General features: G+C 44.2%; 1 protein-coding gene across 4 annotated transcripts in view; it reads left to right on the top strand.

Annotated features, from left to right (window-relative positions):
* FEZ1 (fasciculation and elongation protein zeta 1) overlaps positions 1–12,896 on the top strand; it is a 124,366-nt gene that overhangs the window by 55,521 nt on the left and 55,949 nt on the right. For all 4 annotated transcript variants that reach the window (XM_054712763.1, XM_054712762.1, XM_054712764.1 and 1 more), the window contains one exon: positions 2,139–2,218. The gene's annotated coding sequence lies outside the window, so the exon portion shown is untranslated. The remainder of the gene's footprint in view (positions 1–2,138; positions 2,219–12,896) is intronic.

The following is a 12,896-nucleotide window of genomic DNA, read 5'->3' as shown; positions in this document are numbered from 1 at the left end:
TTTAACCAATCATGGTTAACAGAGCATGATTAATATTTCCCATAACCATAGCTAGTCCCCAGTATTCTATCTTTGCCCCTGACAGAGGGAGCACAGGCAAATGTAAGGAAGCAGGAGTGAAGCAGTAGGAACAGGAGAGAGAGAGAGAATTCCTTTGTCTGGGGATGATGTATTCCCGAATTTTTCTGGGCTTGCATTGGGGTCCATCCTCCTTGCCAATCCAAAGATCTTTATTCCCAGGTTAGAATGATAGGCAAACACGTCCCGACATCACCCAACTTCACTGCTCAGGTGTCCATTTCCCTTCCCCCAGTGATTTGCAGGAATGGACTGGCGGTTCCCTGAGGCGTATGAGTCAAAGCTTCCTAGTGAAGCTGCCCAGGTGACCATGCTTATAATGTCTGGCCTCCCCTTTGCTGCTTTCCTAGTATGTATTAACTAGAGGCCCGGTGCACAAAATTCGTGCACATGAGGGGGGTCCCCTCAGCCCAGCCTGCACCCTCTCCAATCCGGGATCCTCCTGGGGACCGGGCCTAAACCGGCAGTCAGACATTCCTCTCATAATCCGGGACCATTGGCTCCTAACTGCTCACCTGCCTGCCTGCCTGATCACCCCTAACTGCGCCCCCCCCCCCCCCGCCAGCCTGATCACCCCTAGCCACCTCTGCCTGCCGGCCTGATTGCCCCTAACTATCCCCCCTGCCGGCCTGGTTGCCCCCAATTGCCCCCCCCCCACCAGCCTGGTCACTCCCAACTGCCCCCCCTGCTGGCCTGATTTCCCCTCACTGCCCCCCTCTGCCGAACTGGTTGCCCCTCACTGCCCCCACCCCCTTGCCGGCCTGGTTGCCCCCAACTGCCACCTCAGCCAGCCTGGTCACCCCTCACTAACCCCCCCTGCCGGCCTTGCCGCCCCCAATTGCACCCCCTGCTGGCCTGGTCACCCCCAACTGCTACCCCTGTCGGCCTGGTCACCCTTCACTGTCCCCCTTGCCGGCCTGGTGACCCCACACAGCTGCTGTTCAGTCGTTTGCTCATCCCTCACTAACCCCCCTGCCAGCCTGGTCGCCCCACACAGCCTGCTGTTCAGTCATTTGCTCGTCCCTCACTAACCCCCTTGCCGGCCTGGTCGCCTCACGCAGCCTGCTGTTCGGTCGTTACTGTGAGGGCGTCCTGACCAATTTGCATATTACCCTTTTATTAGTATAGATAACTCACTAATGAATGATCATAACACTTTTACTTTCCTCTTAACTGCTTAAAAGTATATTGATAGAGGGTCTGGTACAGGAAGAGAACTATTACTGGAGACAATCACAAGGAGTATGGACAAGATAGGCTGAGCTGGAGTGTTAACGGTGAACAACACCAGATATTAGACCCTGGTTCCTGAATTTGGCTAAGAAAGAATTTAAAGCCAAGAACTCAAATATAAGTGAAAGTTTATGTAGAGCATCAGAGATAGAAAAAGTGAGCCATCTTGGCTGCATGGACTCAGGAAACAAGTTACAGAGGAAAAAAAAAACCCAACAACCCTTGGAGCTTCGGAGAAAGGAAGCAAAGTGTTAACGTAAAAACATTCAAACCTATAAAGAGTTTTTGTGAGTGTATTTGAGTCAAACTGTCGACTATTGCTGGGAAGCAGAACCTCAAGGGATTGAAATAATGCTTCAGAGAATGGCGGTCTTTCATCTATTTTTATACATTGCAATCAAAGGAGGGGACGTGGGTGGGTTACATGAAATCCATTGGTGATAGACTAGAAAGGTGGGAGAAAGCAAAGTGGGGGCGGGGGGGACCTCTGGGATTGGATAAAAAGCAAAATGATAGACACATACTTCTTTTACTTAGGTGGGTGCAGTCAACAATTAACATGATAACAATAACAATGAGGGAATTTGTGGTATCTGTCCTGGTGCCCAGGCACATTAGGTTGTGCCCCCATGGGGTCCAGAAAGGGAGAAGTTACAAGTTACCCTGACATTTCAAGGGTATGTTGTCTTAGATGCAAAAAGACAGATAGGCTCAGTTAAGGCAAAGGTTGACCTTGTCAGTGAAGATACCAGCCTAGGATGTAACTACCCACCATAACTGTTTTTAGTTAAAGTTTCATTTCAGACCATCCTTTGTGGTTACTTTAGGTCTCTGAGTTTACAAGACCGCCATGCAGGCCTTCCCTGAGCTGGTCAAGTTAGCATGTGGTCCCTTTCATCCACAAAAGGTATGTGCCTTGGGGGAAGAAGCGGGTGGAAAAAGGTGTGGGTGTGCTCCAGAGAGAAAGAGAGAGCACCCACTGGGTCCTTCATCTTAAGCAGTGTTGTTTTTTTTTTAAATATATTTTTATTGATTTCAGAGAGGAAAGGAGAGGGAGAGAGAGAGATAGAAACATCAATGATGAGAGAAACATTGATTGGCTGCCTCCTGCACGCCCCCCACTGGGGATCGAGCCCGCAACCTGGGCATGTGCCCTTGACTGGAATCGAACCTGGGACCTTTCAGTCTGCAGGCTGACACTCTATCCACTGAGCCAAACCGGCTATGGCATCTTAAGCAGTTTTATCTGTTTTCCAAAGGCAGGAGTTTTAGGGGTTTCGGGGGAGGATCCCAATAGAATATTCATCAGCTTTCCAGGTGTGTCCTTTCAGGGTTGTGCTCACTACTGATTGGTTGGCGCTCGCGTGGGGGTCATTAGTCATTGCAGGTGGTGCTTCATCTGGTTTTGCCGTTTTTTTTTATTTTTTTTTTCTGGGTCTGGAGCTGAAACACAACTGAAGCCTAGCTGTTACCTCTACCTGGACAAAAACTCTGCCTCTGTGGTCCTGAGGGTTTAATTCTTAAGGGAGTGGCCATGCAAAGGCTTGTATGGGAGTCCCATGAGGCTGTGCTCTGGTCCCTTGTTCTTCCTGTAAGAGGGACTACCACATGACTAGCAACATGCCAGGGAAGGAAAGGTCAGGGGAGGATCTGAACCACGTGACCTACGATATGAAAGGTCAGGTGGTCTAAACCACATGACCAGCAATATGCTAGGGGAGGAAAGATATCAAACATCTGCTCCTCCTGTCTTCCTGTGAATTGTCTTCCTTTTGAAACACCGGACCCCTACTCCCTTCTCCTTAGCTCGAGATGGCATAAAAGCCTCAATTTCCTGACCACCTTTGAACCTCTCATCTATGTGAGGCTCCCATACATACAAAATTCAATTTGTTTTTCTCCTGTTCATTTGTGTTATATCAACTTAATAGACCAGTCAAAAGAACCTAACAGGGTAGAACAAAATTTTTTCTTCCCCTGCACAAGCAAACAGGAATGATATTTTCCGTGTATAAGACGCCCCGCACTTTTCCAACCCAAAATTAAGAAATCAATAATTTAAACATAAAACAGAACACATTTTTATTTAGTAATTACTGCAGGTGATGTTTACATACCAGTACTATGATATCATGCAGCATATCACTTTATTCAGCCTGTTGCATCACTGCTCTCTTCTTCATCACTATTAGCTCCAGACATATCAATTTCTTCAACTTCTATTGTATCACTGCTGTCTTCTAGGAGTCACTGTCTATATATGTGAGATCATCCTCATAAACTGGTGGCATTTTCTGAGCTAACTTTGTTTGTGTTCTCATGGCCAACCCTTCTTTCCTCATGAAATTGAAGCACCATTTTGCCTTTCCTGTAAAATCAACAATGTTTATTTTGCTTGCAAACATTCTTGCCTGACATTGAATAAGCTTGGTTGACACACATAAGCCCACTCTGGCGTTGCTCCATAATCCAAGTCTAAGCCTCTGCTCCAAGTTTGCCCATTTTGCTGGTTTTCCTCTTAAGGCCTTCTTCTTTTTTGGCATCTTAAGGAGTTGTTCTTCCTGTTTTCTCCACTGTCTGATCATACACTCAGTGGGAGGAGGTCCACATTGTCTCTCTGCAGCTCTATTTCCATGCTCTTTTTGCATAGCTGATTACATTCAGTTTGAATTTTGCAGAGTAAGACAATTGCTTACCAGTATTTATCTTTTTATTTTTTTACATCTTTATGGGCTCAGAATGCTCCAGTCCCTGTTGCATCTGTGCACTCTTCACCTCCACCTCCAATTACGGCATCAGCTGACGTCAGTAACAATAAGGCTGGTGATTGGAGGAAGCCTGTTTGACGAGGTATGTGCAGCTAAGCACCCTCACAGCTCCCTCCTTGGCTGACTTCCATGTATAAGACACCCCTCAATTTTCAGTCTAATGATTTTAGAAAAAAATAGCGTCTCATACACAGAAAAATACAGTATTATTGTTACCATTTTAGATATGATGAAATCAAAGCAAAAGAGAGAAATAAGTTGCCTGAAACAAAGTGGTATGATGTTAGGGATTTCCCCCTCAATGAACAAACACTTAGGAAATTAGCCCTCTTTACCCAGGAATTAAAGAAGCAATACATTGATGGCAGATTTAAAAATAGAGGTTTGGACTGATTCTGCTGAGCCCAGGAATTAGAACAAAATTTAGAGAATTCCTCCTTCGCTAGAGATTCAGACCGAGGGAACTGCTTTGTTTGACTTTTCACGTTAAGCTATGAGATCTATTAGAACTCAGCAATTTGCTAAGACCTTAATACTTTTTTACTTTTTCATTTTTTAACAGCTTTGTTGAGATATACTTCACATACCACACATTTCACTCATTTAAAGTATGTAACTCAATGGTTTACAACCATTATCACATTCTAATTTAAAAGAACATTTTTTTTTTTGCCTCAAAAAATGAACCATACCCATTAGCTGTCACTGCCCATTGCCACCTCTCTTTCCCAGCCCTAGGCAAACACTAATCTTTCTGTCTCTATAGATGACCACTTTGAACTTTTGATGTTAATGGAATTACTAGTATACAGTATGTAGCTTTTTGTGTCTGGCTTCTTTCACTTAGCAAATGTTTTCAAGGCTTATTCATGTTATAGCATATATCAGCACTTCATTCCTTTTATAGCTAAACTAGAGGCCTGGTGCATGACATTCGTGCACTGGGTGGGGGGGCTCCCTCAGCCCAGCCTGTGCCCTCTTGCAGCCCGGGACCCCCTGAGGGGTCCTTAGCGCTGCTGCGGAGGCGGGAGAGGCTCCTGCCACATCCACTGTGCTCGCCAGCCATGAACCTGGCTCCTGCATTGAGTGTCTGCCCCCTGTTGGTCAGTGCGTGTCATAGCGACTGGTCATTCTGCTGGTCTTTCTGCTGTTTGGTTGATTTGCATATTAGCCTTTGATTATATAGGACAGTATTCCAACCTGGCCAGTGTGGCTCAGTGTTTGAGCTTTGACCTATGAACCAGGAGATCATGGTTTGATTCCTGGTCAGGGCACATGCCCGGGTTGTGGGTTCGATCCCCAGTAGGGGGCGTACAGGAGGCAGCCAATCAATACTTCTCTCTCATCATTAATGTTTCTCTCTCTCTCCCTCTCCCTTACTCTCTGAAATTAATAAAAAAATATTTTAAAAAAATAATATTTTGTTGTATGAATATACCACATTTTGATAAATAATTCATCAGTATATGGACTTTTGGCTTGTTTTTATTTTTTGGCTATTATGAATAACATGATATGAACATTCCTACCATATGTTTTTTATATATAATTTGGTAACTCTATGTTTGTTTGGGTTTTTTTAAATTGTAGTAAAACGCATATAACATAACCCTGGCTGGGTTGCTCAGTTGCTAGAGTATCGTCCCCATATACCAAGATTGTGGGTTCAATTCCCAGTCAGGGCATATACAAGGAGCAACCAATGAATGCATAAGTAAGTGGAACAAATCTCTCTCTCTCTCTCTCTCCCTTCATCTCTATCTCTAAAAAATCAATCTATTAAAAAACAAAACAAAACCACACCACATAAAACTTACTATCTCAGCTATTTTTAAGGGGATATAATTCAATAGTATTAAGTATATTCATGTTGTTATGCAACCAATCTCCAGAATTTTTTCATCTTGTAATTAAAGTCTGTACTCATTAAATAACAACTCCCCATTTCCTCCTCCCTCCAACCCCTGGCAACCACCATTTCACTTTCTGTTTCTGTGAATTTACTCTGGATACCTCCTGTAAGTGGAATCATGTAGTATTTGTCTTTTTGTGACTGGTTTATTTCCCTTAGCATAATGTCTTCAAGGTTCATCCATGTTATAGCATGTGTCAGAATTTCCTTCCTTTTTAAGACTCAGTAGTATTCTATTGTATGGATCTATCACATTTTGTTTATCCATTCATCCACTGATGGACAGTCAGGTTGTTTCCATCTCTTGTCTATTGTAAATTATGCTGCTATGAACATGGATATATCAGGGAGGAAAAACTTTTCCTTCACTCTCTTAAATCCAGGACCTGGAGCCTATGATTAAACTGACAAAAGAGAGATTAACAGTATAAAAAGCACATAACTTTTATTAGCATTTATGTGCACAGAAATTCACAAGAAAAAAAGAAGTAAAACTTAAAGTAGCATTTAGCTCTGGGGGCTTATATATCCTTTTAACAAAGGAAAGAGAGTTTGAGCTTCACTGGACAATAAATTGTGGGGAGTTGACTAGAAAATACATGGGGGACTAATGGAATATAAGAACTACATTAATAAGGTCTGTTTATGCAAATTCATCTTGGTATCCGCTCCCCATCTTTGAGGATAAGAATCACTTTTCTGCCCTAACCGGTTTGGCTCAGTGGATAGAGTGTCGGCTTGTGGACTCAAGGGTCCCAGGTTCGATTCTGGTCAAGGGCATGAACCTTGGTTGTGGGCACATCCCCAGTAGGGGGTGTGCAGGAGGCAGCTGATTGATGTTTCTCTCTCATGGATGTTTCTAACTCTCCCTCTCTTCCTCTCTGTAAAAAATCAATATATATATATAATATATATATTTAAAAAAATCACTTTTCTCCCCTGGTAATTGGGAAGGAGCACGTTCCTCAAAGAGAAGTTTATGCCTTGCTTCCAGGCACAGAGGTAACTATATTTTTTTGAGGAATTGCCATTTATTTTTTATTTTTTAATATATTTTTATTATTGACTAGAGGCCCAGTGCACGAAAATTTATGCACTCAGGGGGTGGGGGTCCCTCAGCCCAGCCCGTGCCCTCTAGGGGGATGTCCACCAGGGGATTGGTCCTATGTTGGCAGTCAGACAGCCTGGGAGCCCTTAGGGGATGTCCGACTAACGGCTTAGTCCCGCTCGGGGAATGGGACTAAGCTGTTAGTTGGACATCCTTAGCGCTGCCACCTCCACTGCACTGGCTAGCCATGAGCTGGGGCTGAGTGGCGCTTCCCCTGTGGAAGTGCACTGATCACCAGGGGGCAGCTCCTGTATTGAGCGTCTGCCCCCTGGTGGTCAGTGCACATCATAGCAACCAGTCGTTCTGCCATTAGGGTCAATTTGCATATTACCCTTTTATTATATAGGATTTCAAGGAGGAAGGGAGAGGGAGAGAGACCTAGAAACATCAATGATGAGAGAGAATCATTGATTGGCTGCCTCCTACACACCCCACACTGGGGATCGAGCCCACAACCCGAGCATGTGCCCTGACCCAGAATTGAACCCTGACCTCCTGGTTCATATTCAACCACTGAGCCACACCGGCTGGCAAATTGCCATTTTTTATTTGACAATTGATAGAAACAAAGAGAGAGAAAATACTCACTATAGCAAAATATGAACAAAGTAAATTGTGTTTCAAAAATGAAGTGCTACAACTATCTGAGACAAACCAGTAACCAAAACTGTATTTTATTTTATTTATTTATTTATTTATTTTTAAATAAATCTTTATTGTTCAGATTATTACAATTGTTTCTCCTTTTTTCCCCCCATATCTCCCCATCACCCGGTTCCCTCCCCCCCGTTGTCCTTATCCATAGGTGTATGATTTTTGTCCAGTCTCTTCCCATACCCCCCACACAGACACCCCTTTCCCCCTGAGAATTATCAATCTACTCCCATTCTATGCCTCTGATTCTATTATGTTCACCAGTTTATTCTGTTCCTCAGATTTTTAATTCACTTGATTTTTAGAGTCACTTGTTGATAGATGTTTGTTGTTCATAATTTTTATCTTTACTTTTTTCTTCTTTTTCCTCTTTTTAAAGAATACCTTTCAGCATTTCATATAATACTGGTTTGGTGGTGATGAACTCCTTTAGCTTTTTCTTATCTGTGAAGCTCTTTATCTGCCCTTCAATTCTGAATGATAACTTAGCTGGGTAGAGTAGTCTTGGTTGTAGGTTCTTGCTATTCATCACTTTGAATATTTCTTGCCATTCCCGTCTGGCCTGCATAGTTTCTGTTGAGAAATCAGCTGACAGTCGTATGGGTGCTCCCTTGTAGGTAATTAACTGTTTTTCTCTTGCTGCTTGTAAGATTCTCTTTGTCTTTTGCCCTTGGCATTTTAATTATGATGTGTCTTGGTGTGGTCCTCTTTGGATTCCTCTTGTTTGGAGTTCTGTGCGCTTCCTGAACTTGTAAGTCCATTTCTTTCACCAGGTGGGGGAAGTTTTCTGTCATTATTTCTTCAAATAGGTTTTCAGTATCTTGCTCTCTCTCTTCTGGCACCCCAAAAATTCGGATATTGGTACGCTTAAAGCCATCCTGGAGGCTCCTTATGCTATCCTCACACTTTTGGATTCTTCTTTCTTTCTGCCTCTCTGGTTGGGTGTTTTTTTCTTCCTCATATTCCAGCTCTTTGGTTTGACTCTTCGGGTGCAGTGGTCTACTCTGTATATTCTTTATTTCAGACAGTGTATGCGTAATTTCTGACTGGTCCTTTTCCATTTTTTTAGTATTCTCATTTAGGTCCTTGAAGGTCTCTTCAAGTTCCTCAGCGGTTTTTAGAAGATTCTTGAGTAACCTTATAACTATGGTTCTGAACACTGTGTCGTCCATTAGTTTGCTTTCATCTATCTCTCCTACTTGTGACATACTCCGATGTCTCCACATTTTGGCTGCCTCCCTGTGTTGATGGAGTGGCTTTGTGTGGTCGGTGACCTATAGGGCCTGGTAGCTCAGCTTCCCCAATCACCCTAGGTGGTCGCTCTTGGTACTCCCCTTTGTGGGCTGAGTGGAAAGTCTTGGTGAAGTTAAAAGCCCTGATTGCTGTTGGTACACTGGGAGGAATTGACCTCCGGTCCAATTGGCTGTGAGGGCCTGCTGTCTATATAACGGAAGAATTGCTGTGCTGGAGACACAGTAGGGCTTTGGTGCTCACGACAGAAAAGTCACTCTCACTCTCCGACCGGCCGAGAGTCCCTCCCGTAGGCGTCTGGGTCCCCCGCGTGTCCCCAGAAACTGGAGTTCAGAGTGGTTGGGATTGTTGGTATCACTGGCGGGAGTTGATCTCCAAGCCAGTTGGCTGTGAGGATCAGCAGTGTCTCCGCTGGGAGAGCTTCTGTGCTCAGCTTGGATGGGGCGGAGTCTCAGGGTCCAAAACTGTATTTTAAAAAGAAATAAATAGCCCTAGCCAGTTTGGCTCAGTGGATAGAGCATCAGCCTGCAGACTGAAGGGTCCCGGGTTCGATTCCAGTCAAGGGCACAGACCCCTGTTGCAGGCTCCTCCCCTATCGATGTTTCTCTCTGTCTTTCCCTCTCTCTTCCACTCTTCTCTGAAAAATCAGTGGAAAAGTATCTTGGGGTGAGGATAAAAAAATAAATATTTTGATTTTGGAATTGTGAATGACTAAAATTTTTTTCTTTACGTCTGAATTTTACATGAAAATACATGTCTTCATATTTGAGAGAAAACAAACCCTGTGTGTTTTCTTTAAAGAGTGATGTGGCTTAGACTCGTCAATCCAGGGGGACACCATAAGGAGAAAAGCAGTTTCTCAGACAAGATATCCAGTGGAGGAGACAGCAGGGCATGTTTTGCATTTTGCCATTTTTCAAGCTGGACAAAGAGCCCAGATGTATCGGTGTATTTACATATTAACAGGATCCTCACAATGTGGTGCCTATTGGACTCCACACCAGGCAAAACAATGGATTTGAACTGGTGCCAGGCGCCTCTCTCCCGGTTTAGGGAATAGAGAACTTGAGAGGAGGCAGCGAGATTTGGTCCAAGGTCCAGCCTAGAGACACCAAGATAAACAAGATCTGTTCTCCAACATTCCCTGGGCTGAGACACCCCCTCCGTCCCCTTTCGCCCCGGGGCAGTATTGGTCTCCTTTTCTCCTTCCGTGGGTAGGCCCTGCCTGTTGGAATGCAGCAGCTCTTCCTAGTAACCATGGGAACCTTATTGGCATGGCAACCTGGCAGCTTCCGTGAAAGGCAGCAGTGGGGGAAAGGATGGAAGTGGAGGGAGGCAGTTCTGTAGAAAAAGGGAGGGGTGAGCAGCCTTCCCTCCTGCTGAGGAGAGAGGAGGAGGAGGAAAAGATGTCCTCAGAAGCCCCTGAGGAGTTCAGGCCTCACCCCATAATCCACTTCAGGAGGGAATTGGGGCAGGCCTATAAGCCAAACCGGGTACCAAGACGTAGGCCTATTGGTGCCTTTGTGTTCTACCATGTGGCTCAGCAGCACCAGGAAAGGAACAGGGGCTGGGAGACACATCTCACCGCACGCGAGCAAATTGATTGCCAGCAAAATACCACACGGAGCTTTTGTTGGGCTCTGAGAATCCAGGCACCTTTTGTTCAAGACGCATAGGGATGAGGACATTTTCAAGCAGCAGCGAAAGCAAGAAAGCAATGTGTGCAGTAAGGTTCGGAAAGGCTGAGAATGTATGTGGTCAGCACAGAAACAAACGCGGTCCACGAGGGAGGAAGAACCCTTGAAGAGGAAGGAGTGGCAGCAGGCCGTTGGCAGCCCTGCCAGCCCTTTTTCTGGGCTGGCTCAGAATCCTTGTCATCACTGGTCTCTCTGTGGACAGGGTGTGAGCCGGGGCTATTCTGGGCTTTGGAATCAGATGGCCCTGGGTTGGAACCCTGGTCTCCACCTTACCGACTCTGTCTCTAAGTCCATTTCCTTTCTCTCAGGACCGAGGATAATAACAGCTACTCTGTAGAGGCACTGGGAAAATTAAAGGAGATGTTTAAAGGCTTAGTGAACAGTAACATTAGTTAACGTTCTGTGCACGAAAGGCACACACGCAGCAGCTGCCCTTTTACATTCCTGGCTCCTTAGAAATGGCTTTGGTTTTTCTGTGGCACCACCTGAGAGCTGACCATTTACATATGAACAGGATCTTCTTTCCTTTTTTTTTTTTTTTTTTTTTAATGCATTGACTTAAAAAAAAATACTGAGCTATAATCACATGCCATAAGTCACCCTTTAAAGTATACAATTCGTTGGATTTTTGTATAGTCACAGAGCTGTGCAACCATCACCATCCTCTAATTTTAGGACGTTTCATCACCCCCCAAGAAACTAAAGAAAAACTACACAGGCATTAGCAGTCACTCTCCAATCCCCTCCCACACAGTCCCTGACAACCGCTAATCTACTTCTTTTCTCTATGGATTTATCTATTCTGCACATTTTATGTAAACCGAGTCATACAATGTGTGGCTTTCTGTGTCTGGCCTCTTTTACTTACTTAGCATAATGTTTTTAAGATTTTTTACAGAGAGGAAGGGAGAGGGAGAGAGCCAGAAAAAACATTTATGAGAGAGAAACATCGACCAGCTGCATCCTGCACACCCCCCACCGGGGATGTGCCCACAACCAATGTATATGCCCTTGACCGGAATCGAACCTGGGACCCCCCAGTCCACAGACCGACGCTCTATCGACTGAGCCAAACCGGCTTCGGCTGTCTGGCCTCTTTTACTTACTTAGCATAATGTTTTTAAGGTTCATCCATGTTGTCGCATACGTGAGTACCATTGTTTCTTTTTATGGCCGAATAATAGTCCACTGAGCCAAACCGGTTTCGGCGCCACACTTATTTATCCATTCATCTCTCCATGAACATTTGGATTGTTTCCATTCTTTGGCTACTATGAATAAAGCTGCTGTGGACATTCAGGTACAAATGTTTGTGTGCGTGTGCCAATCCAGTTTTAGCTCATGGTGTATCTGGCCTCATGGCCCACGTAGGATCAGATAAACAAGGGCTGATGCCATTACTTCTTGTTAAAGTTCCATTAACCCCTGTTTCCCCCTCATTCTGACTCTCATCTCTCCCATAGAACAGTCTAGTCAGTCTCACGCAAATTTCCAGATATGACACTTTGAGGTACTCACAAAAGATATCATTATTTTCCCCCACAAAAGATATCCTTGGCCCTGACCGGTTTGGCTCAGTGGATAGAGCGTCGGCCTGCAGACTCAAGGGTCCCAGGTTTGATTCCGGTCAAGGGCATGTACCTTGGTTGCGGGCACATCCCCAGTGGGAAGTGTGCAGGAGGCAGCTGATCGATGTTTCTATCTCATCGGTGTTTCTGACTCTTTATCCCTCTCCCTTCCTCTCTGTAAAAAATCAATAAAAATATATATATTTTTAAAAAAGATATCCTTGAAGTGGGGAAGGGGGAGAGGAAGAGAGCGGCAATGATACATAGGCTAGACTTATTATTCAAGGACTATTCAAATATCATTCAGAAACATTGTTTTAAACTTTTTCACTGAGATAGGCTAATAATCACACACACATCACTTAGGAATTGCCTGTGTCCACAAACGTAAGGATAAATAGAGAGTTGCTAGGTAAAATATAGGGATACATTGAGTGCCCAGTTAAATTTGAATTTTAGATAAACAATAATTTTTTAGTGTAAGTCTATTCTATGCCATAATTTTGAATAATTATTTAAAAAATATATTCATTAACAGAAATTCAAATTTAACGGGGTGTCCCATATTTTTATTCAGTAAATCTGGCAACCTTAGAAGGAAAAATTAAAGAACATCCAATAGTTCTA

Source organism: Eptesicus fuscus, chromosome 23 (assembly GCF_027574615.1).
Source record: "Eptesicus fuscus isolate TK198812 chromosome 23, DD_ASM_mEF_20220401, whole genome shotgun sequence".
Lineage (NCBI taxonomy): Eukaryota > Metazoa > Chordata > Mammalia > Chiroptera > Vespertilionidae > Eptesicus > Eptesicus fuscus.
This window is presented reverse-complemented; position numbering and strand designations above follow the sequence as displayed.